At 44.3% G+C, this 19,533-nt stretch overlaps 8 pseudogenes; all 8 read left to right on the top strand.

Annotated features, from left to right (window-relative positions):
• The first annotated feature begins 2,126 nt into the window (after positions 1-2,126).
• Positions 2,127-2,245, top strand: LOC149670724 (5S ribosomal RNA; annotated as a pseudogene).
• Positions 2,246-2,559: 314 nt separating this feature from the next.
• LOC149670725 (5S ribosomal RNA) lies at positions 2,560-2,678 on the top strand (annotated as a pseudogene).
• A 362-nt stretch (positions 2,679-3,040) lies between these two features.
• Positions 3,041-3,159, top strand: LOC149670726 (5S ribosomal RNA; annotated as a pseudogene).
• A 360-nt stretch (positions 3,160-3,519) lies between these two features.
• On the top strand, positions 3,520-3,638 carry LOC149670727 (5S ribosomal RNA; annotated as a pseudogene).
• Positions 3,639-3,775: 137 nt separating this feature from the next.
• On the top strand, positions 3,776-3,878 carry LOC149670728 (5S ribosomal RNA; annotated as a pseudogene).
• Positions 3,879-4,000: 122 nt separating this feature from the next.
• Positions 4,001-4,119, top strand: LOC149670729 (5S ribosomal RNA; annotated as a pseudogene).
• A 361-nt stretch (positions 4,120-4,480) lies between these two features.
• LOC149670730 (5S ribosomal RNA) lies at positions 4,481-4,599 on the top strand (annotated as a pseudogene).
• A 362-nt stretch (positions 4,600-4,961) lies between these two features.
• On the top strand, positions 4,962-5,080 carry LOC149670731 (5S ribosomal RNA; annotated as a pseudogene).
• Positions 5,081-19,533: the final 14,453 nt, after the last annotated feature.

Raw genomic sequence — 19,533 nt, forward strand, 5'->3', positions numbered from 1 at the left:
ATTTATTTAACTAATGGTAAAAACTAAGCGAAGTGCCCGGACGGCGACTACAAAACCAAATCCAATTTTGATATTAAGTTATCTAATTATATAGTACGAACAAAAAATTAATTCTAAAAATGTACACTAACAAACAAACGATAAAAAATAGGTTTACAAAATTAGTATCTTTTTTATGTAATATCATTTTTTCCGATCGGAACAGCCAGGGTTACGAGAAACGTCCGTCCTCCCAATGGTGGGGCTTCCACCAAAGGTTCACGCAATTGCGCTGTTCTTATCCATAGCTGCGATTCGACACCCTTATATACTACCTATTTGATGAAGGCGAAGCAACCGGCGTATGCTTCATTTCAAACGCCAATATTAGTCAAGTCTCTCAAGAATGTTTAATTGTTCTTTTTCAAAACGATGTAACGCTCAATAAGGCGAACAACTATCGAAGAAAATATTTAATATTAATTATATTTATTTTATTATTTAAGATAATCATGTCTCTCAACTCAAAATTAATACGGAAAGGGTAAAACAGCAGTCTATGTGTTTGTCTATATGTGTCCGTCCGTTGTAACACTAGTGCGCTGCGTTAGAAGTTCGTTTTGTTTTGATGTGTAAAGAAATCCTTCAGAACCTTAATATTCCCGTTTTCCATAATATAAAATGAATATGTGGAAATATTTTTCGTAATTTTGATGCATTTAGTACTTTTGTAGCTTTATAGCTCCGTTTCATTTTGATATTCCAAAGATTTTTTTTAATATTATTATTTAAAATGGATGTTTATATATTACTTAAGCTATACTACATCTGTTTATAGCATAATCCTTTCTAAAGTCACAGTGAATACAAGCTCAACGCTGTTATGTTGGCCAAATGAACTTTTGTTTGTCAATAGGCCTAGTGAACCAAACAGTAAACGTTAGGGTTTTGTTTTCGTTTCTGTATGCAGAGACATTAACGGTTCAGAATGAGCCGAAAGTTAAATACACTCTTAAATAATTAGGCTTAGATTTTATAATCATGGTGGAAATCTGGGCCGCGTTCAGCAGAGCCCAGCGATGTTAGCAGTGTCCTACATAACGGGATTTTGTTTTTGAATTTTGACGTCACGGTCCTTAGCGCTGAGCTACTAGCGCGGTCTTCAAAAAAAATAGTCGGCTTTTTGGATAACGTGACGTAAGACGCGTAGTTCTCAGCTTGGCGAAAAAACCATGGAGGAATTAATACAAATAGCTTTATGGGACTATAGCTATTTAATTGGCGTGAAACCAGTTGATCACGCGAGAATTTTAAGAGATATGTTATTTTCTAATTTTAATTATAAAAGTTGTTATCTATCTCTATAAATATGTTATCCTACAATTTTTGTTAAGCCTTGGTACCTTGCACGCTTTATTGCGCTAGCGTCATTTATAAAACGCCGATGACCGGAGAAAAGCTATGACGACAGAGCTCACCGGTAAACATTTCCAAAATCCGCTGTCTTTTTTGGTGAGCTCTGCTGAACGCAGCCCAGACCAGTGAAAGGTCTGATCGTAATCGGATAATAGCTTCGTGTTTTCATGCTTTTTATGGTACGCATTTACTTTCAGTGTGTGTAGCCACAAATAAGCTTTGGTGTTATGTAACGTTAAGTCATGTTGTTAAACTAAGAAAATCGTTGAGGTGAAACGAGAGGATAGTGTTTACATGCCAACCCTGTTGTGAATATGGCTTTGAACATAGAGGGCATACAGTTGAGGAGTAGAAAATTGGGCCTTTACAAACACGTAAAGGTAATATCCCTCCAAAGTTTTATCTCTTCATTTCCCGTTTTTCCCCATCGGATGATTTAAATGTGTACAAGTATATCATTATTGGATGTAAAATGTCGTCTGATTTACAGTAAATTTGCTATGCTTTGTATACTGCTTTAATATTTCATAAATTTTAACTTAAGCAACATTTCCATATCTGGGTAAATAAGTTTGTAAGTAGTCGTCTTGACTCGGAGAGGTAATATTTTGGTTTTCCCAACTTGTTTCCTCTTAAATTCCACCAGATATGAAAAAACAAACATATCTTCTTATTGTTATTTTTTATAAAGATGAAGGTTAATTAAGTTCAAATTATTAACTAGCACTCTCGGCAACGGCCATATCACGCTGAATACACCGGTTCTCGTCCGATCACCGAAGTTAAGCAGCGTCGAGCGCAGTCAGTACTTGGGAGGGCGACCACTTAGGAACACTGCGTGCCTATCTTCTTTTTGTTATTGTTTTATAAAGATGAAGGTTAATTTGTCTCACTTAATTTAAATTCGAATTTTTAACTAGCACTCTCGGCAACGGCCATAACACGCTGAATACACCGGTTCTCGTACGATAACCGAAGTTAAGCAGCGTCGAGCGCAGTCACTACTTGGGAACACTGCATGCCGATGGCTTTTTCACTTTTGTTTCCTCTTAAATTCCACCAGATATGAAAAAACAAACATATCTTCTTATTGTTATTGTTTTATAAAGATGAAGGTTAATTTGTCTCACTTAATTTAAGTTCGAATTTTTAACTAGCACTCTCGGCAACGGCCATATCACGCTGAATACACCGGTTCACGTCCGATAACTGAAGTTAAGTAGCGTCGAGCGCAGTCACTACTTGGGAGGGAGACCACTTAGGAACACTGCGTGCCGTTGGCTTTTTCACTTTTTTTTCCTCTTTTAATTTTTAATAGATATGAAAAAAGCAAACATGTTTTCATTTTGTTATTGTTTTAAAATGATGAAGGTTTATTTGTCTCACTTAATTTAAATTCGAATTATTAACTAGCACTCTCGGCAACGGCCATATCACGCTGAAAACACCGGTTCACGTCCGATCACCGAAGTTAAGCAGCGTCGAGCGCATACAGTACTTGCGAATACTGCGTGCCGTTTGTTTTTTCACTTTTGTTTCCTCTTTTAAATTCCACCAGATATGAAAAAAGCAAACATATCTTCTTTTTGTTATTGTTTTATAAAGATGAAGGTTAATTAAATTCAAATTATTAACTAGCACTCTCGGCAACGGCCATATCACGCTGAATACACCGGTTCTCGTCCGATAACCGAAGTTAAGCAGCGTCGAGCGCAGTCAGTACTTGGGAGGGCGACCACTTAGGAACACTGCGTGCCGTTAGCTTTTTCACTTTTTTTCCTCTTTTAAATTCCAATAGATATGAAAAAAGCATACATATTTTCTTTTTGTTATTGTTTGAAAAAGATGAAGGTTAATTTGTCTCACTTAATTTAAATTCGAATTATTATCTAGCACTCTCGGCAACGGCCATATCACGCTGAGAAAACCGGTTCTCGTCCGATTGCCGACGTTAGCAGCGTCGAGCGCAGTCAGTACTTGGTAATACTGCGTGCCGTTTGCTTTTTCACTTTTGTTTCCTCTTTCAAATTCCACCAGATATGAAAAAAGCAAACATATCTTCTTTTTGTTATTGTTTTATAAAGATGAAAGTTAATTAAATTCAAATTATTAACTAGCACTCTCGGCAACGGCCATATCACGCTGAATACACCGATTCTCGTCCGATAACCGAAGTTAAGCAGCGTCGAACGCAGTCATTACTTGGGAGGGAGACCGCTTAGGAACACTGCGTGCCGTTGGCTTTTTCACTTTTTTTTCCTCTTTTAAATTTTAATAGATATGTAAAAAGCAAACAGGTTTTCTTTTTGTTATAGTTTTAAAATGATGAAGGTTAATTTGTCTCACTTAACTTAAATTCGAATTATTAACTAGCACTCTCGGCAACGGTCATATCACGCTGAAAACACCGGTTCACGTCCGATCACCGAAGTTAAGCAGCGTCGAGCGCATACAGTACTTGGGAATACTGCGTGCCGTTGGCTTTTTCACTTTTGTTTCCTCCTTTAAATTCCACCAGATATGAAAAAAACAAACATATCTTCTTTTTGTTATTGTTTTATAAAGATGAAGGTTAATTAAATTCAAATTATTAACTAGGACAATCGGCAACGGCCATATCACGCTGAATACACCGGTTCTCGTCCGATAACCGAAGTTAAGCAGCGTCGAGCGCAGTCAGTACTTGGGAGGGCGACCACTTAGGAATACTGCGTGCCGTTAGCATTTTCACTTTTTTTCCTCTTTTAAATTCCAATACATATGAAAAAAGCAAACATATTTTCTTTTTGTTATTGTTTTAAAAAGATGAAGGTTAATTTGTCTCACTTAATTTAAATTCGAATTATTATCTAGCACTCTCGGCAACGGCCATATCACGCTGAGAACACCGGTTCTCGTACGATCGCCGACGTTAGCAGCGTCGAGCGCATACAGTACTTGGGAATACTGCGTGCCGTTGGCTTTTTCACTTTTGTTTCCTCTTTCAAATTCCACCAGATATGAAAAAAGCAAACATATCTTCTTTTTTGTTATTGTTTTATAAAGATGAAAGTTAATTAAATTCAAATTATTAACTAGCACTCTCGGCAACGGCCATATCACGCTGAATACACCGGTTCTCGTTCGATAACCGAAGTTAAGCAGCGTCGAGCGCAGTCACTACTAGGGAGGGAGACCACTTAGGAACACTGCGTGCCGTTGGCTTTTTCACTTTTTTTTCCTCTTTTAAATTTTAATAGATATGAAAAAAGCAAACATGTTTTCTTTTTGTTATTGTTTTAAAATGATAAAGGTTAATTTGTCTCACTTAATTTAAACTCGAATTATTAACTAGCACTCTCGGCAACGGCCATATCACGCTGAAAACACCTGTTCACGTCCGATCACCGAAGTTAAGCAGCGTCGAGCGCATACAGTACTTGGGAATACTGCGTGCCGTTTGTTTTTTCACTTTTGTTTCCTCTTTTAAATTCCACCAGATATGAAAAAAGCAAACATATCTTCTTTTTGTTATTGTTTTATAAAGATGAAGGTTAATTAAATTAAAATTATTAACTAGCACTCTCGGCAACGGCCATATCACGCTGAATACACCGGTTCTCGTCCGATAACCGAAGTTAAGCAGCGTCGAGCGCAGTCAGTACTTGGGAGGGCGACCACTTAGGAACACTGCGTGCCGTTAGCTTTTTCACTTTTTTTTCCTCTTTTAAATTCCAATAGATATGAAAAAAGCAAACATATTTTCTTTTTGTTATTGTTTGAAAAAGATGAAGGTTAATTTGTCTCACTTAATTTAAATTCGAATTATTATCTGGCACTCTCGGCAACGGCCATATCACGCTGAGAACACCGGTTCTCGTCCGATCGCCGACGTTGATTCAACAATACCTGACGACCATTTAATTTTTGGGCTTCCGTGACGCAATGGCTAGCGCGTTCAGCTGCTTTTCAAAAGACCGGTGTTTTGAACCCTCCCGGGAGCGGTGTTGTGACGTCTCAGATGTAACGTAAAATGTCAGTGTTTTTCCACAATACCTGACGAACATTTAATTTTTGGGCTTCAGTGGCGCAATGGTTAGCACGTTCAGCTGTTAATCGAAAGGTTGTTGGTTCGAACCCACCCGGGAGAGGTGTTGTGGCGTCTCCGATGTAGCGTAAAAAGTCATAACTTTTCCACAATACCTGACAACCATTTAATTTCTGAGCTTCCGTGGCTCAATGGTTAGCGCGTTCGGTTGTTAACGAATTGGTTGGTGGTTCGAGCCCATCCGGGAGCGGTGTTGTGACGTCTCAGATGTGAAGTAAAAAGTCAAGGTTTTTCCACAATACCTGACGACCATTTAATTTTTGGGCTTCCGTGGCGCAATGGTTAGCGCGTTCAGCTGCTATTCAAAAGACTGGTGTTTTGAGCCCTCCCGGGAGCGGTGTTGTGACGTCTCAGATGTGAAGTAAAAAGTCAAGGTTTTTCCACAATACCTGACGACCATTTAATTTTTGGGCTTCCGTGGCGCAATGGTTAGCGCGTTCAGCTGCTTTTCAAAAGACTGGTGTTTTGAACCCTCCCGGGAGCGGTGTTGTGACGTCTCAGATGTAACGTAAAATGTCAGAGTTTTTCCACAATACCTGACGAACATTTAATTTTTGGGCTTCCGTGGCGCAATGGTTAGCACGTTCAGCTTTTAATCGAAAGGTTGGTGGTTCAAGCACACCCGGGAGAGGTGTTGTGGGGTCTCAGATGTAGCGTAAAAAGTCATAACTTTTCCACAATACCTGACAACCATTTAATTTCTGAGCTTCCGTGGCTCAATGGTTAGCGCGTTCGGCTGTTAACGAATAGGTTGGTGGTTCGAGCCCATCCGGGAGCGGTGTTGTGACGTCTCAGATGTGAAGTAAATAGTCAAGGTTTTTCCACAATACCTGACGACCATTTAATTTTTGGGCTTCCGTGGCGCAATGGTTAGCGCGTTCAGCTGGTTTTCAAAAGACTGGTGTTTTGAACCCTCCCGAGAGCGGTGTTGTGACGTCTCAGATGTAACGTAAAATGTCAGAGTTTTTCCACAATACCTGACGAACATTTAATTTTTGGGCTTCAGTGGCGCAATGGTTAGCACGTTCAGCTGTTAATCGAAAGGTTGGTGGTTCGAACCCACCCGGGAGAGGTGTTGTGGGGTCTCAGATGTAGCGTAAAAAGTCATAACTTTTCCACAATACCTGACAACCATTTAATTTCTGAGCTTCCGTGGCTCAATGGTTAGCGCGTTCGGCTGTTAACGAATAGGTTGGTGGTTCGAGCCCATCCGGGAGCGGTGTTGTGACGTCTCAGATGTGAAGTAAATAGTCAAGGTTTTTCCACAATACCTGACGACCATTTAATTTTTGGGCTTCCGTGGCGCAATGGTTAGCGCGTTCAGCTGGTTTTCAAAAGACTGGTGTTTTGAACCCTCCCGAGAGCGGTGTTGTGACGTCTCAGATGTAACGTAAAATGTCAGAGTTTTTCCACAATACCTGACGAACATTTAATTTTTGGGCTTCAGTGGCGCAATGGTTAGCACGTTCAGCTGTTAATCGAAAGGTTGGTGGTTCGAACCCACCCGGGAGAGGTGTTGTGGGGTCTCAGATGTAGCGTAAAAAGTCATAACTTTTCCACAATACCTGACAACCATTTAATTTCTGAGCTTCCGTGGCTCAATGGTTAGCGCGTTCGGCTGTTAACGAATAGGTTGGTGGTTCGAGCCCATCCGGGAGCGGTGTTGTGACGTCTCAGATGTGAAGTAAAAAGTCAAGGTTTTTCCACAATACCTGACGACCATTTAATTTTTGGGCTTCCGTGGCGCAATGGTTAGCGCGTTCAGCTGCTTTTCAAAAGACTGTTGTTTTGAACCCTCCCGGGAGCGGTGTTGTGACGTCTCAGATGTAACGTAAAATGTCAGAGTTTTTCCACAATACCTGACGAACATTTAATTTTTGGGCTTCCGTGGCGCAATGGTTAGCACGTTCAGCTTTTAATCGAAAGGTTCGTGGTTCAAGCACACCCGGGAGAGGTGTTGTGGGGTCTCAGATGTAGCGTAAAAAGTCATAACTTTTCCACAATACCTGACAACCATTTAATTTCTGAGCTTCCGTGGCTCAATGGTTAGCGCGTTCGGCTGTTAACGAATAGGTTGGTGGTTCGAGCCCATCCGGGAGCGGTGTTGTGACGTCTCAGATGTGAAGTAAATAGTCAAGGTTTTTCCACAATACCTGACGACCATTTAATTTTTGGGCTTCCGTGGCGCAATGGTTAGCGCGTTCAGCTGCTATTCAAAAGACTGGTGGTTTGAGCCCTCCCGGGAGCGGTGTCGTGACGTCTCAGATGTAACGTAAAATGTCAGAGTTTTTCCACAATACCTGACGAACATTTAATTTTTGGGCTTCCGTGGCGCAATGGTTAGCGCTTTCAGCTGTTAACCGAAAGGTTGGTGGTTCGAGCCCACCCGGGAGAGGTGTTGTGGGGTCTCAGATGTAACGTAAAATGTCAGAGTTTTTCCACAATACCTGACGACCATTTAATTTTTGGGCTTCCGTGGCGCAATGGTTAGCGCGTTCAGCTGCTATTCAAAAGACTGGTGTTTTGAGCCCTCCCGGGAGCGGTGTTGTGACGTCTCAGATGTGAAGTAAAAAGTCAAGGTTTTTCCACAATACCTGACGACCATTTAATTTTTGGGCTTCCGTGGCGCAATGGTTAGCGCGTTCAGCTGCTTTTCAAAAGACTGGTGTTTTGAACCCTCCCGGGAGCGGTGTTGTGACGTCTCAGATGTAACGTAAAATGTCAGAGTTTTTCCACAATACCTGACGACCATTTAATTTTTGGGCTTCCGTGGCGCAATGGTTAGCGCGTTCAGCTGCTTTTCAAAAGACTGGTGTTTTGAACCCTCCCGGGAGCGGTGTTGTGACGTCTCAGATGTAACGTAAAATGTCAGAGTTTTTCCACAATACCTGACGAACATTTAATTTTTGGGCTTCAGTGTCGCAATGGTTAGCACGTTCAGCTGTTAATCGAAAGGTTGGTGGTTCGAACCCACCCGGGAGAGGTGTTGTGGGGTCTCAGATGTAGCGTAAAAAGTAATAACTTTTCCACAATACCTGACAACCATTTAATTTCTGAGCTTCCGTGGCTCAATGGTTAGCGCGTTCGGCTGTTAACGAATAGGTTGGTGGTTCGAGCCCATCCAGGAGCGGTGTTGTGACGTCTCAGATGTGAAGTAAAAAGTCAAGGTTTTTCCACAATACCTGACGACCATTTAATTTTTGGGCTTCCGTGGCGCAATGGTTAGCGCGTTCAGCTGCTATTCAAAAGACTGGTGTTTTGAACCCTCCCGGGAGCGGTGTTGTGACGTCTCAGATGTAACGTAAAATGTCAGAGTTTTTCCACAATACCTGACGAACATTTAATTTTTGGGCTTCCCAGGCGCAATGGTTAGCGCGTTCAGCTGCTATTCAAAAGACTGGTGGTTTGAGCTCTCCCGGGAGCGGAGTTGTGACGTCTTAGATGTAACGTAAAATGTCAGAGTTTTTCCACAATATGTGACGACCATTTAATTTTTGGGCTTCCGTGGCGCAATGGTTAGCGCGTTCAGCTGCTATTCAAAAGACTGGTGTTTTGAGCCCTCCCGGGAGCGGTGTTGTGACGTCTCAGATGTGAAGTAAAAAGTCAAGGTTTTTCCACAATACCTGACGACCATTTAATTTTTGGGCTTCCGTGGCGCAATGGTTAGCGCGTTCAGCTGCTTTTCAAAAGACTGGTGTTTTGAACCCTCCCGGGAGCGGTGTTGTGACGTCTCAGATGTAACGTAAAATGTCAGAGTTTTTCCACAATACCTGACGAACATTTAATTTTTGGGCTTCAGTGTCGCAATGGTTAGCACGTTCAGCTGTTAATCGAAAGGTTGGTGGTTCGAACCCACCCGGGAGAGGTGTGTTGGGGTCTCAGATGTAGCGTAAAAAGTAATAACTTTTCCACAATACCTGACAACCATTTAATTTCTGAGCTTCCGTGGCTCAATGGTTAGCGCGTTCGGCTGTTAACGAATAGGTTGGTGGTTCGAGCCCATCCAGGAGCGGTGTTGTGACGTCTCAGATGTGAAGTAAAAAGTCAAGGTTTTTCCACAATACCTGACGACCATTTAATTTTTGGGCTTCCGTGGCGCAATGGTTAGCGCGTTCAGCTGCTATTCAAAAGACTGGTGTTTTGAACCCTCCCGGGAGCGGTGTTGTGACGTCTCAGATGTAACGTAAAATGTCAGAGTTTTTCCACAATACCTGACGACCATTTAATTTTTGGGATTCCGTGGCGCAATGGTTAGCGCGTTCAGCTGCTATTCAAAAGACTGGTGTTTTGAGCCCTCCCGGGAGCGGTGTTGTGACGTCTCAGATGTGAAGTAAAAAGTCAAGGTTTTTCCACAATACCTGACGACCATTTAATTTTTGGGCTTCCGTGGCGCAATGGTTAGCGCGTTCAGCTGCTTTTCAAAAGACTGGTGTTTTGAACCCTCCCGGGAGCGGTGTTGTGACGTCTCAGATGTAACGTAAAATGTCAGAGTTTTTCCACAATACCTGACGACCATTTAATTTTTGGGCTTCCGTGGCGCAATGGTTAGCGCGTTCAGCTGCTTTTCAAAAGACTGGTGTTTTGAACCCTCCCGGGAGCGGTGTTGTGACGTCTCAGATGTAACGTAAAATGTCAGAGTTTTTCCACAATACCTGACGAACATTTAATTTTTGGGCTTCAGTGTCGCAATGGTTAGCACGTTCAGCTGTTAATCGAAAGGTTGGTGGTTCGAACCCACCCGGGAGAGGTGTTGTGGGGTCTAAGATGGAGCGTAAAAAGTCATAACTTTTCCACAATACCTGACAACCAATTAATTTCTGAGCTTCCGTGGCTCAATGGTTAGCGTGTTCGGCTGTTAACGAATAGGTTGGTGGTTCAAGCCCACCTTGGAGTGGTGTCGTAGGGTCTCAGATGTGAAGTAAAAAGTCAAGGTTTTTCCACAATACCTGACGACCATTTAATTTTTGGGCTTCCGTGGCGCAAAGGTTAGCGCGTTCAGCTGCTATTCAAAAGACTGGTGGTTTGAGCCCTCCCGGGAGCGGTGTCGTGACGTCTCAGATGTAACGTAAAATGTCAGAGTTTTTCCACAATACCTGACGAACATTTAATTTTTGGGCTTCCGTGGCGCAATGGTTAGCACGTTCAGCTGTTAATCGAAAGGTTGGTGGTTCGAACCCACCAGGGAGAGGTGTGTTGGGGTCTCAGATGTAGCGTAAAAAGTAATAACTTTTCCACAATACCTGACAACCATTTAATTTCTGAGCTTCCGTGGCTCAATGGTTAGCGCGTTCGGCTGTTAACGAATAGGTTGGTGGTTCGAGCCCATCCAGGAGCGGTGTTGTGACGTCTCAGATGTGAAGTAAAAAGTCAAGGTTTTTCCACAATACCTGACGACCATTTAATTTTTGGGCTTCCGTGGCGCAATGGTTAGCGCGTTCAGCTGCTATTCAAAAGACTGGTGTTTTGAACCCTCCCGGGAGCGGTGTTGTGACGTCTCAGATGTAACGTAAAATGTCAGAGTTTTTCCACAATACCTGACGACCATTTAATTTTTGGGCTTCCGTGGCGCAATGGTTAGCGCGTTCAGCTGCTATTCAAAAGACTGGTGTTTTGAGCCCTCCCGGGAGCGGTGTTGTGACGTCTCAGATGTGAAGTAAAAAGTCAAGGTTTTTCCACAATACCTGACGACCATTTAATTTTTGGGCTTCCGTGGCGCAATGGTTAGCGCGTTCAGCTGCTTTTCAAAAGACTGGTGTTTTGAACCCTCCCGGGAGCGGTGTTGTGACGTCTCAGATGTAACGTAAAATGTCAGAGTTTTTCCACAATACCTGACGACCATTTAATTTTTGGGCTTCCGTGGCGCAATGGTTAGCGCGTTCAGCTGCTTTTCAAAAGACTGGTGTTTTGAACCCTCCCGGGAGCGGTGTTGTGACGTCTCAGATGTAACGTAAAATGTCAGAGTTTTTCCACAATACCTGACGAACATTTAATTTTTGGGCTTCAGTGTCGCAATGGTTAGCACGTTCAGCTGTTAATCGAAAGGTTGGTGGTTCGAACCCACCCGGGAGAGGTGTTGTGGGGTCTAAGATGGAGCGTAAAAAGTCATAACTTTTCCACAATACCTGACAACCATTTAATTTCTGAGCTTCCGTGGCTCAATGGTTAGCGTGTTCGGCTGTTAACGAATAGGTTGGTGGTTCAAGCCCACCCTGGAGAGGTGTCGTAGGGTCTCAGATGTGAAGTAAAAAGTCAAGGTTTTTCCACAATACCTGACGACCATTTAATTTTTGGGCTTCCGTGGCGCAAAGGTTAGCGCGTTCAGCTGCTATTCAAAAGACTGGTGGTTTGAGCCCTCCCGGGAGCGGTGTCGTGACGTCTCAGATGTAACGTAAAATGTCAGAGTTTTTCCACAATACCTGACGAACATTTAATTTTTGGGCTTCCGTGGCGCAATGGTTAGCACGTTCAGCTGTTAATCGAAAGGTTGGTGGTTCGAGCCCACCCGGGAGAGGTGTTGTGGGGTCTCAGATGTAGCGTAAAAAGTCTTAACTTTTCCACAATACCTGACAACCATTTAATTTCTGAGCTTCCGTGGCTCAATGGTTAGCGCGTTCGGCTGTTAACGAATAGGTTGGTGGTTCGAGCCCATCCGGGAGCGGTGTTGTGACGTCTCAGATGTGAAGTAAATAGTCAAGGTTTTTCCACAATACCTGACGACCATTTAATTTTTGGGCTTCCGTGGCGCAATGGTTAGCGCGTTCAGCTGCTATTCAAAAGACTGGTGGTTTGAGCCCTCCCGGGAGCGGTGTCGTGACGTCTCAGATGTAACGTAAAATGTCAGAGTTTTTCCACAATACCTGACGAACATTTAATTTTTGGGCTTCCGTGGCGCAATGGTTAGCGCTTTCAGCTGTTAACCGAAAGGTTGGTGGTTCGAGCCCACCCGGGAGAGGTGTTGTGGGGTCTCAGATGTAACGTAAAATGTCAGAGTTTTTCCACAATACCTGACGACCATTTAATTTTTGGGCTTCCGTGGCGCAATGGTTAGCGCGTTCAGCTGCTATTCAAAAGACTGGTGTTTTGAGCCCTCCCGGGAGCGGTGTTGTGACGTCTCAGATGTGAAGTAAAAAGTCAAGGTTTTTCCACAATACCTGACGACCATTTAATTTTTGGGCTTCCGTGGCGCAATGGTTAGCGCGTTCAGCTGCTTTTCAAAAGACTGGTGTTTTGAACCCTCCAGGGAGCGGTGTTGTGACGTCTCAGATGTAACGTAAAATGTCAGAGTTTTTCCACAATACCTGACGACCATTTAATTTTTGGGCTTCCGTGGCGCAATGGTTAGCGCGTTCAGCTGCTTTTCAAAAGACTGGTGTTTTGAACCCTCCCGGGAGCGGTGTTGTGACGTCTCAGATGTAACGTAAAATGTCAGAGTTTTTCCACAATACCTGACGAACATTTAATTTTTGGGCTTCAGTGTCGCAATGGTTAGCACGTTCAGCTGTTAATCGAAAGGTTGGTGGTTCGAACCCACCCGGGAGAGGTGTTGTGGGGTCTCAGATGTAGCGTAAAAAGTAATAACTTTTCCACAATACCTGACAACCATTTAATTTCTGAGCTTCCGTGGCTCAATGGTTAGCGCGTTCGGCTGTTAACGAATAGGTTGGTGGTTCGAGCCCATCCAGGAGCGGTGTTGTGACGTCTCAGATGTGAAGTAAAAAGTCAAGGTTTTTCCACAATACCTGACGACCATTTAATTTTTGGGCTTCCGTGGCGCAATGGTTAGCGCGTTCAGCTGCTTTTCAAAAGACTGGTGTTTTGAACCCTCCCGGGAGCGGTGTTGTGACGTCTCAGATGTAACGTAAAATGTCAGAGTTTTTCCACAATACCTGACGACCATTTAATTTTTGGGCTTCCGTGGCGCAATGGTTAGCGCGTTCAGCTGCTTTTCAAAAGACTGGTGTTTTGAACCCTCCCGGGAGCGGTGTTGTGACGTCTCAGATGTAACGTAAAATGTCAGAGTTTTTCCACAATACCTGACGAACATTTAATTTTTGGGCTTCAGTGTCGCAATGGTTAGCACGTTCAGCTGTTAATCGAAAGGTTGGTGGTTCGAACCCACCCGGGAGAGGTGTTGTGGGGTCTCAGATGTAGCGTAAAAAGTAATAACTTTTCCACAATACCTGACAACCATTTAATTTCTGAGCTTCCGTGGCTCAATGGTTAGCGCGTTCGGCTGTTAACGAATAGGTTGGTGGTTCGAGCCCATCCAGGAGCGGTGTTGTGACGTCTCAGATGTGAAGTAAAAAGTCAAGGTTTTTCCACAATACCTGACGACCATTTAATTTTTGGGCTTCCGTGGCGCAATGGTTAGCGCGTTCAGCTGCTATTCAAAAGACTGGTGTTTTGAACCCTCCCGGGAGCGGTGTTGTGACGTCTCAGATGTAACGTAAAATGTCAGAGTTTTTCCACAATACCTGACGAACATTTAATTTTTGGGCTTCCCAGGCGCAATGGTTAGCGCGTTCAGCTGCTATTCAAAAGACTGGTGGTTTGAGCTCTCCCGGGAGCGGAGTTGTGACGTCTTAGATGTAACGTAAAATGTCAGAGTTTTTCCACAATACCTGACGACCATTTAATTTTTGGGCTTCCGTGGTGCAATGGTTAGCGCGTTCAGCTGCTATTCAAAAGACTGGTGTTTTGAGCCCTCCCGGGAGCGGTGTTGTGACGTCTCAGATGTGAAGTAAAAAGTCAAGGTTTTTCCACAATACCTGACGACCATTTAATTTTTGGGCTTCCGTGGCGCAATGGTTAGCACGTTCAGCTGTTAATCGAAAGGTTGGTGGTTCGAGCCCACCCGGGAGAGGTGTTGTGGGGTCTCAGATGTAGCGTAAACAGTCTTAACTTTTCCACAATACCTGACAACCATTTAATTTCTGAGCTTCCGTGGCTCAATGGTTAGCGCGTTCGGCTGTTAACGAATAGGTTGGTGGTTCGAGCCCATCCGGGAGCGGTGTTGTGACGTCTCAGATGTGAAGTAAATAGTCAAGGTTTTTCCACAATACCTGACGACCATTTAATTTTTGGGCTTCCGTGGCGCAATGGTTAGCGCGTTCAGCTGCTATTCAAAAGACTGGTGGTTTGAGCCCTCCCGGGAGCGGTGTCGTGACGTCTCAGATGTAACGTAAAATGTCAGAGTTTTTCCACAATACCTGACGAACATTTAATTTTTGGGCTTCCGTGGCGCAATGGTTAGCGCTTTCAGCTGTTAACCGAAAGGTTGGTGGTTCGAGCCCACCCGGGAGAGGTGTTGTGGGGTCTCAGATGTAACGTAAAATGTCAGAGTTTTTCCACAATACCTGACGACCATTTAATTTTTGGGCTTCCGTGGCGCAATGGTTAGCGCGTTCAGCTGCTATTCAAAAGACTGGTGTTTTGAGCCCTCCCGGGAGCGGTGTTGTGACGTCTCAGATGTGAAGTAAAAAGTCAAGGTTTTTCCACAATACCTGACGACCATTTAATTTTTGGGCTTCCGTGGCGCAATGGTTAGCGCGTTCAGCTGCTTTTCAAAAGACTGGTGTTTTGAACCCTCCCGGGAGCGGTGTTGTGACGTCTCAGATGTAACGTAAAATGTCAGAGTTTTTCCACAATACCTGACGACCATTTAATTTTTGGGCTTCCGTGGCGCAATGGTTAGCGCGTTCAGCTGCTTTTCAAAAGACTGGTGTTTTGAACCCTCCCGGGAGCGGTGTTGTGACGTCTCAGATGTAACGTAAAATGTCAGAGTTTTTCCACAATACCTGACGAACATTTAATTTTTGGGCTTCAGTGTCGCAATGGTTAGCACGTTCAGCTGTTAATCGAAAGGTTGGTGGTTCGAACCCACCCGGGAGAGGTGTTGTGGGGTCTCAGATGTAGCGTAAAAAGTAATAACTTTTCCACAATACCTGACAACCATTTAATTTCTGAGCTTCCGTGGCTCAATGGTTAGCGCGTTCGGCTGTTAACGAATAGGTTGGTGGTTCGAGCCCATCCAGGAGCGGTGTTGTGACGTCTCAGATGTGAAGTAAAAAGTCAAGGTTTTTCCACAATACCTGACGACCATTTAATTTTTGGGCTTCCGTGGCGCAATGGTTAGCGCGTTCAGCTGCTTTTCAAAAGACTGGTGTTTTGAACCCTCCCGGGAGCGGTGTTGTGACGTCTCAGATGTAACGTAAAATGTCAGAGTTTTTCCACAATACCTGACGACCATTTAATTTTTGGGCTTCCGTGGCGCAATGGTTAGCGCGTTCAGCTGCTTTTCAAAAGACTGGTGTTTTGAACCCTCCCGGGAGCGGTGTTGTGACGTCTCAGATGTAACGTAAAATGTCAGAGTTTTTCCACAATACCTGACGAACATTTAATTTTTGGGCTTCAGTGTCGCAATGGTTAGCACGTTCAGCTGTTAATCGAAAGGTTGGTGGTTCGAACCCACCCGGGAGAGGTGTTGTGGGGTCTCAGATGTAGCGTAAAAAGTAATAACTTTTCCACAATACCTGACAACCATTTAATTTCTGAGCTTCCGTGGCTCAATGGTTAGCGCGTTCGGCTGTTAACGAATAGGTTGGTGGTTCGAGCCCATCCAGGAGCGGTGTTGTGACGTCTCAGATGTGAAGTAAAAAGTCAAGGTTTTTCCACAATACCTGACGACCATTTAATTTTTGGGCTTCCGTGGCGCAATGGTTAGCGCGTTCAGCTGCTATTCAAAAGACTGGTGTTTTGAACCCTCCCGGGAGCGGTGTTGTGACGTCTCAGATGTAACGTAAAATGTCAGAGTTTTTCCACAATACCTGACGAACATTTAATTTTTGGGCTTCCCAGGCGCAATGGTTAGCGCGTTCAGCTGCTATTCAAAAGACTGGTGGTTTGAGCTCTCCCGGGAGCGGAGTTGTGACGTCTTAGATGTAACGTAAAATGTCAGAGTTTTTCCACAATACCTGACGACCATTTAATTTTTGGGCTTCCGTGGTGCAATGGTTAGCGCGTTCAGCTGCTATTCAAAAGACTGGTGTTTTGAGCCCTCCCGGGAGCGGTGTTGTGACGTCTCAGATGTGAAGTAAAAAGTCAAGGTTTTTCCACAATACCTGACGACCATTTAATTTTTGGGCTTCCGTGGCGCAATGGTTAGCGCGTTCAGCTGCTTTTCAAAAGACTGGTGTTTTGAACCCTCCCGGGAGCGGTGTTGTGACGTCTCAGATGTAACGTAAAATGTCAGAGTTTTTCCACAATACCTGACGAACATTTAATTTTTGGGCTTCAGTGTCGCAATGGTTAGCACGTTCAGCTGTTAATCGAAAGGTTGGTGGTTCGAACCCACCCGGGAGAGGTGTGTTGGGGTCTCAGATGTAGCGTAAAAAGTAATAACTTTTCCACAATACCTGACAACCATTTAATTTCTGAGCTTCCGTGGCTCAATGGTTAGCGCGTTCGGCTGTTAACGAATAGGTTGGTGGTTCGAGCCCATCCAGGAGCGGTGTTGTGACGTCTCAGATGTGAAGTAAAAAGTCAAGGTTTTTCCACAATACCTGACGACCATTTAATTTTTGGGCTTCCGTGGCGCAATGGTTAGCGCGTTCAGCTGCTATTCAAAAGACTGGTGTTTTGAACCCTCCCGGGAGCGGTGTTGTGACGTCTCAGATGTAACGTAAAATGTCAGAGTTTTTCCACAATACCTGACGACCATTTAATTTTTGGGCTTCCGTGGCGCAATGGTTAGCGCGTTCAGCTGCTATTCAAAAGACTGGTGTTTTGAGCCCTCCCGGGAGCGGTGTCGTGACGTCTCAGATGTAACGTAAAATGTCAGAGTTTTTCCACAATACCTGACGAACATTTAATTTTTGGGCTTCCGTGGCGCAATGGTTAGCACGTTCAGCTGTTAATCGAAAGGTTGGTGGTTCGAGCCCACCCGGGAGAGGTGTTGTGGGGTCTCAGATGTAGCGTAAAAAGTCTTAACTTTTCCACAATACCTGACAACCATTTAATTTCTGAGCTTCCGTGGCTCAATGGTTAGCGCGTTCGGCTGTTAACGAATAGGTTGGTGGTTCGAGCCTATCCAGGAGCGGTGTTGTGACGTCTCAGATGTGAAGTAAAAAGTCAAGGTTTTTCCACAATACCTGACGACCATTTAATTTTTGGGCTTCCGTGGCGCAATGGTTGGCGCGTTCAGCTGCTATTCAAAAGACTGGTGTTTTGAGCCCTCCCGGGAGCGGTGTTGTGACGTCTCAGATGTGAAGTAAAAAGTCAAGGTTTTTCCACAATACCTGACGACCATTTAATTTTTGGGCTTCCGTGGCGCAATGGTTAGCGCGTTCAGCTGCTTTTCAAAAGACTGGTGTTTTGAACCCTCCCGGGAGCGGTGTTGTGACGTCTCAGATGTAACGTAAAATGTCAGAGTTTTTCCACAATACCTGACGAACATTTAATTTTTGGGCTTCAGTGTCGCAATGGTTAGCACGTTCAGCTGTTAATCGAAAGGTTGGTGGTTCGAACCCACCCGGGAGAGGTGTTGTGGGGTCTCAGATGTAGCGTAAAAAGTAATAACTTTTCCACAATACCTGACAACCATTTAATTTCTGAGCTTCCGTGGCTCAATGGTTAGCGCGTTCGGCTGTTAACGAATAGGTTGGTGGTTCGAGCCCATCCAGGAGCGGTGTTGTGACGTCTCAGATGTGAAGTAAAAAGTCAAGGTTTTTCCACAATACCTGACGACCATTTAATTTTTGGGCTTCCGTGGCGCAATGGTTAGCGCGTTCAGCTGCTATTCAAAAGACTGGTGTTTTGAACCCTCCCGGGAGCGGTGTTGTGACGTCTCAGATGTAACGTAAAATGTCAGAGTTTTTCCACAATACCTGACGAACATTTAATTTTTGGGCTTCCCAGGCGCAATGGTTAGCGCGTTCAGCTGCTATTCAAAAGACTGGTGGTTTGAGCTCTCCCGGGAGCGGAGTTGTGACGTCTTAGATGTAACGTAAAATGTCAGAGTTTTTCCACAATACCTGACGACCATTTAATTTTTGGGCTTCCGTGGTGCAATGGTTAGCGCGTTCAGCTGCTATTCAAAAGACTGGTGTTTTGAGCCCTCCCGGGAGCGGTGTTGTGACGTCTCAGATGTGAAGTAAAAAGTCAAGGTTTTTCCACAATACCTGACGACCATTTAATTTTTGGGCTTCCGTGGCGCAATGGTTAGCGCGTTCAGCTGCTTTTCAAAAGACTGGTGTTTTGAACCCTCCCGGGAGCGGTGTTGTGACGTCTCAGATGTAACGTAAAATGTCAGAGTTTTTCCACAATACCTGACGAACATTTAATTTTTGGGCTTCAGTGTCGCAATGGTTAGCACGTTCAGCTGTTAATCGAAAGGTTGGTGGTTCGAACCCACCCGGGAGAGGTGTGTTGGGGTCTCAGATGTAGCGTAAAAAGTAATAACTTTTCCACAATACCTGACAACCATTTAATTTCTGAGCTTCCGTGGCTCAATGGTTAGCGCGTTCGGCTGTTAACGAATAGGTTGGTGGTTCGAGCCCATCCAGGAGCGGTGTTGTGACGTCTCAGATGTGAAGTAAAAAGTCAAGGTTTTTCCACAATACCTGACGACCATTTAATTTTTGGGCTTCCGTGGCGCAATGGTTAGCGCGTTCAGCTGCTATTCAAAAGACTGGTGTTTTGAACCCTCCCGGGAGCGGTGTTGTGACGTCTCAGATGTAACGTAAAATGTCAGAGTTTTTCCACAATACCTGACGACCATTTAATTTTTGGGCTTCCGTGGCGCAATGGTTAGCGCGTTCAGCTGCTATTCAAAAGACTGGTGTTTTGAGCCCTCCCGGGAGCGGTGTCGTGACGTCTCAGATGTAACGTAAAATGTCAGAGTTTTTCCACAATACCTGACGAACATTTAATTTTTGGGCTTCCGTGGCGCAATGGTTAGCACGTTCAGCTGTTAATCGAAAGGTTGGTGGTTCGAGCCCACCCGGGAGAGGTGTTGTGGGGTCTCAGATGTAGCGTAAAAAGTCTTAACTTTT

Source organism: Phalangium opilio, unplaced genomic scaffold (genome assembly GCF_054372755.1).
Source record: "Phalangium opilio isolate 3A_F unplaced genomic scaffold, DU_Popi_V2 ptg000054l_1, whole genome shotgun sequence".
In the NCBI taxonomy this organism is placed as follows: Eukaryota; Metazoa; Arthropoda; class Arachnida; order Opiliones; family Phalangiidae; genus Phalangium; species Phalangium opilio.